This window comes from Carassius carassius, chromosome 11 (assembly GCF_963082965.1).
Source record: "Carassius carassius chromosome 11, fCarCar2.1, whole genome shotgun sequence".
NCBI classification, from domain to species: Eukaryota; Metazoa; Chordata; class Actinopteri; order Cypriniformes; family Cyprinidae; genus Carassius; species Carassius carassius.
In genome coordinates this window covers 11,576,100-11,582,503 of record NC_081765.1, presented here as the reverse complement: position 1 = coordinate 11,582,503, position 6,404 = coordinate 11,576,100, and positions in this window count along the sequence as shown.

Below are 6,404 nucleotides of genomic sequence, written 5' to 3'. Positions count from 1 at the left end.
AAACACATTGGGAATCACTAAAAAAAAAGTAATACAAAAATACAGATTGTATATGTTTAATACTGTGAAACTGTCTTGTTTTCTTTTCTTTTTTCTTTTTGTTATTTACAGTTTGATGGATCTTTTTCTATCTGTATGCCTTATCTTTAAGACTATCTTGAAGGTTATTCGTGGAAATGTCCGCACCTTCTCATTTTAAAATAATGCTCCTCTCTCTCTCTATGAATGGAGGCCGCTATGCTGACAGAACTCCCATTTAAACATCAGCAGACTTTTAAAAAAACTGTGTTCTGAGCTTTCTGTGTTTGTAATAATCATACCACCATGTAGTCCAATTCTTCATATGATGAAAAGAGACAGATTGTCGCTTAACAGATGATTTAGTGATTTCCATGCCAGATGCTTGGTTTGACTCATGCTTACATGTCTCCCCACTGCTCCCTCCGCAGTCGTTCTTTACCCTCCACCAAGATGAGTGTAATCTATGCTTATGAGCTGATATGCAAAATAACTCTCTTAATGGGCTTATAAAGACTTCTGTCCACAAAGTTTTAATGGCATTTTGCTCTTTAAACATCTCAGTTAATCCAGTTTTCTGCTTTGAATTTGGATGACTCTCTCAACACGTTGTTCTTGTGGTTTCTCAAAAAGCCCATCTTGTCATCAATGAAGTACATGGTCTGTGTGAATCAGTTTTGATTTTCCCAAAATGTGTCTGTTTATGAGCATATGTTGAGGTTGGTCTTCCTGTGCTCTGGGTTCTCTCTGAAACCACTGCCAGTAGTCAGTGGCAAATGTTGTTCTTGTTGGGGGATTTTTCTGGAAATTACAGAGGTTTCAGAGATTGAACCTAAAGCTGCTGCCTCGTAGAGGTGAATGCACTAAGAGTGAATCCAGGAGATATGATTGCTCCAACAATGGTCTGGATATGTGAGCACATCTGGCTGCGTTTGCGATGACTCAATGGCTGACTCAAAGTCATTGTTTTTGTGCATAGCTGCATGACAATATTCCAGAAACAACCATAGTTCATGAAAATGCTGACAGTTGACAGACAGTTGACAGATGTGTTCAGGAAGATTAAGTTTTCAAATAAAACTAACCAGGAGCTGTGGATAGAGAGGTAATGGTACTGTTTCTAAGACACAGTTTACAAAACAAAACAAAGGTTTTACTGATAAAAGTCATTTAATGAAAATAAAAATAAAATAAACAAATATACTATTATAATTTGATAATTATATTAAAACTGCAAGTTACCTATATGGTTGGGTTCAGTAAGAATTTGTCATATTTTTTTAAATGAGGCTTACACTCACCAAGACTGTATATATTCGATCAAAAATACAGAAAAAAATATAATATTGTGAAATATTTTTACAATTTCAAATAAGTGTTTTCTATTAGAATATAATTTAGAAATTATTAAAAGCTGAATTTTCAGCAGCCATTACTTCAGTCTTCAGTGTCACATGACTCTTCAGAAATAATTTTTTTATGCTGATTTGCTGCTCAAGAAAAACAGTTCAATTCAGATCAATTCAATTCAGTTAAAGGTACTTTATATTTTTGTGAAAACTTTGATGATTACTTTAGGAGAACATAAGTAACAATATAAAATGTATTTACTGTCACTTTTGATTAATTTAATACAACTTTGCTGAATAAAAGTATTAAAAGTATTGCTGGAATTTCCCTGTAGAATCATGTAAAAATTATCCTTTTTGTAAGTAAATAAGTAGTCTCATTTATAGTGACACATTTGAAAAGGACATTCCCAGAAGAACCTATAAGCACGTTTAGATATATGCCACCAAACAAAATGATGTGATTAAATGATGGTTAATGGGACAGGATTTGTAGTCTAAACCCTTTTTAATCTCTACATCTCTGCTGCACTATATATGACATAATTCTCCCAGAGGACAGGGGTGGGGACAGCTGCAACCCCCATCAGTTTACCAAGCCCCCACCAAATCCACAAGATCACATCTAACTGCCGTTTTCTGCCTCCCAACACACTTTTTTTGAAATGCCATCTAAAGTAGTTTTAGCTTTAGTAAGTATGTGTTGTGGACTGAAGAGGGATGCACATGTATTATGCACACTAAAATTTATATTTTTTGGTTGATCCTGAAATTGGTGCAGTTTTCTTCTAAATAAAAATGGTAATCATAGTGCAACATTTGTGTGGTATATTTATCATCTCTGGATTTGTCAGAAGTGCTTTCAATGGCAATGGGCAAAGGAAGCCACAAATTTATAAAATGACTTGCCAGAGGAATTAGAGGAAGTTTCTAGCTGGTTAGAGGGGTGTTTGTTTATTTAAATAAATTGTCCATCATGTCAAAGCAGCTTCCTCTCTGATGTAATTGTTGTCTGTCTGTCTCTGTGCACACATGATTTTTGCAGTTTATTACTGAGCTGGCAAAAAGATCAGAGGGGAAAGGGGAAAGATCTTGTCACGTCTTGTCATTGATGTCACAGAATTTCCTTTCCATAGTATGAAACACTGCAAGGAGGACAGAGGTTCCCTTTCAATATTACACTCGTACTGCGTCTTGCTAGACGCATAGGTGAAAAAGTATTTTTTCTCCTGAACTGAAGCCTTTTTTCATTCACACAGTGAAACTGCACGAGCAGTGGTTCGTGCAGTATATTAAAAAACTAACCAATGGCTAGGCAGTGGAGCTGCACTAGCCTATAGCGACGAAGCCCGCCAAGGCTGCCAAAGCCTGCCAAAGCCTGCCAAAATGTGTTCTCTGGCTATATAAGCAGGTGTTTGCCACAGGATTCTCAGATTTCTTCTCCTTTAGTGATGATTCTAAGCTCATCGCTGATCATGAAAAACCCGATCACCATTGACACACTATCGCAGCTGGACGAAGACCTCCCTGTTTGGCTGACCGGCTCTCTTCATGCCTAAGCATCGCAGCAGTTCCCATCCTGTTCCCCTGCCACGATATCCGGCGATTCTGGAAGAGCTTATTCTAGCAGGTAAGCCCTAAAAGAGCAAATTCTAGTGACATTGTTGCAAATGTCGCGCTGCAAGTGTGGCCTGTGCAGGGAAACTTGCACCATGCAGAAGAGCAGTGAGGATGTCATCTGTCTGGGCAGACCCCATGCAGAGACCGCTCGCTCACTGAGATGGAATGCTCTCTCGAGCATGAATCTCTCTCTCTTCTCCACTGGCGGACCACCTTCACTGGCTGCACTCACATACAGGCTACCTTTATCATGAAAGCAGTCTGCCCCTGTTCGTTCACGGAAGGCAGCCTTGCCTCCCCACGCTCATGTTTCTCTCCTCCCAATTACCATCGGAGGAAGCAACAATGAGTTTGTGGGTTGAATGATCAGACTTGAGCAATCCTCGACACATATTGTGTGTGCTTAATCTGCCAGTATGTGTTACACAGGAGGATCAGTGCACCTCATTATATGAGCACCTTAATCCCCCTAGACAGATCAAAGCAAAACGCAGGCAGCTTTGCATGTGTGTGTGTGTGTCGCTGAGCCCTGCCTCACCCACTCTTGTTTTTCTCTCCTCCCACTTACTTGGAGGTAGAAATGGCAAAACTCACAGGTATGATCAATCAGGCTGGAGTGATTAATGCCGGAAAGGCCCCCACTTGCATCACTCTCCATGCAGCTCTTTAACCTGTCAGTGTGAGGATCACCACCCCACATTGTCGAGTGACTCAATCCTGCTGGGCAGTTTGGAGCAGAACACTGTTACCAATGATTTGTTTTGCTGACAACTTTGTATTTGACAGCGCCTCTTGACTGGTCACACCCACGCTAAGGCTGCACTGCTGAGACAGACCACTTTTACTACGAGGGTTCATGTCTTGCTCTGCTTTTCTCGCGGCTAACCTTCTTTAATAAAGACAGCCCTACCCCTCCCCTCATCCACTAGGAGCGGATTTGACTCTTATACATACATACATACATACTCTTAGTGCTGCGTTTTGACACAATTGACCACAACATTCTTTTGCATAGACTTGAACACTTTGTTGGCATCAGTGGAAGTGCATTAGCATGGTTTAAATCGTACTTATATGACCGCCATCAGTTCGTACCAGTGAATGAAGATGTATCCTATCGATCACAAGTGCAGTATGGAGTACCTCAAGGCTCAGTACTAGGGCCGCTACTCTTCATGCTTTATATGTTACCCTGGGGAGATATCATCAGGAAACATGGTGTTAGCTTTCACTGTTATGCTGATGATACTCAGCTCTATATTTCTTCGCGGCCCGGTGAAACACACCAATTTGAAAAACTAATGGAATGCATAGTCGATATAAAAAACTGGATGACGAGTAATTTCTAACTGCTAAATTCTGAAAAAAACAGAGGTGTTAATTATAGGACCTAAAAACTCCGCTTGTAATAACCTAGAACACTGTCTAAGACTTGATGGTTGCTCTGTCAATTTTTCGTCATCAGTTAGGAACCTAGGTGTGCTATTTGATCGCAATCTTTCCTTAGAAAGCCACGTTTCTAGCATTTGTAAAACTGCATTTTTCCATCTCAAAAATATATCTAAATTATGGCCTATGCTCTCAATGTCAAATGCAGAAATGTTAATCCATGCATTTATGACCTCAAGGTTAGATTATTGTAATGCTTTATTGGGTGGTTGTTCTGCACGCTTAGTAAACAAACTACAGCTAGTCCAAAATACAGCAGCAAGAGTTCTTACTAGAACCAGGAAGTATGACCATATTAGCCCGGTCCTGTCAACACTGCACTGGCTCCCTATCAAACATCGTATAGATTTTAAAATATTGCTTATTACTTATAAAGCCCTGAATGGTTTAGCACCTCAGTATTCGAATGAGCTCCTTTTACATTATAATCCTATACGTCCGCTACGTTCTCAAAACAATTTGATAATACGTAGAATATCAAAATCAACTGCGGGCGGCAGATCCTTTTCCTATTTGGCGCCTAAACTCTGGAATAACCTACCTAACATTGTTCGGGAGGCAGACACACTCTTGCAGTTTAAATCTAGATTAAAGACCCATCTCTTTAAAGGAGCATTTCACCCGTGGGAACATTGACCTTCATTGAAAGTGGGTCATATATGTAGTCGAAATCTATTAAAACTTTCGAATTTGGTGCCTTTTTGACCGAGTTATTACAGAAAGTAACTTTAGGGCTCATTTGTATGGAAAACCACAACTCCCACAATGCAACACATTTGCACAGCTCCACAAGCCACTCCCACTAATCCAGAACACCACTGTTAGGCTGTTAGGCTGTTAGGCGATATTGTCTACAAGACATTGAGGACACAGTTAGCGATGTATGGTATTTACGTGCCACAGTAGTATTCTGAAATATGTCTCCAGGACGCCTCTGTCCATATGCGGGGCGAAACTAGGATGGTTCACAACGCAAACATCCGTGTCCTTGTCTGCCTCAGACATTTCTTCGAGGAGAAATTGGCATCTTTCAAATTCTTGCAGCAGACGCACTCGAGCTCTGTGTCCGTAGGCGCACAACGAGAGCACAGGCACCACCAGTCCGCACCAGTTTGAGCACGGCCGGGCTCCTCGGACGCGACAGGCAGGTCTCCGGCCTCGGCTGCAGCCGCCGCCTCCTGTTCCTCCTCTGCGCTATATTGTTGCTCGTATAGATAGCCACGAACATCTGTTTCGAGCAACAGACTTTGAAAATCCTCTTCTTCCATATCATGAGTTGTTCCTCCAGCCATTCTCGTAAATCTGACTCCATAAGCGCTTGTTAGCTTAGCTACATAGCTTCCAAACAAGATGGCGGATTTCAATTTTCGTTTCTGTAAGTTAAGTCCCACCCACTGATCTGTAATAGGCCTGTAGGGTGAGTGGCTCCCACCCCCTGGAATAATAATAAGCTAGTGTCTGTAGTCTCTACACTTTTCAATGAATTTTGACTTCCTGCTTATTATGACGCAAAATGACGATTTTTACGTCATAATAAGCAGGAAGTAAAACAATTAAATCCTTATTTCTCCCATCTCAGGGAAAAACAAAGGAAAAATCCATGATCATTATAATATATGACTGGGTTTCTAACAATACAAAGCTAAAGGCAAATGGGTGAAGTGATCCTTTAACCTGGCATACACATAACATACTAATATGCTTTTAATATCCAAATCCGTAAATTTTTAGGCTGCATTAATTAGGTAAACCGGAACCGGAAACACTTCCCATAACACCCTATGTACTTGCTACATTATTAGAAGAATGGCATCTACGCTAATATTTGTCTGTTTCTCTCTAGTTCCGAGGTCACCGTGGCCACCAGATCCAGTCTGTGTCCAGATCAGAGGGTCACTGCAGTCACCCGGATCCAGTATGTATCCAGACCAGATGGTGGATCAGCACCTAGAAAGGACCTCTACATCC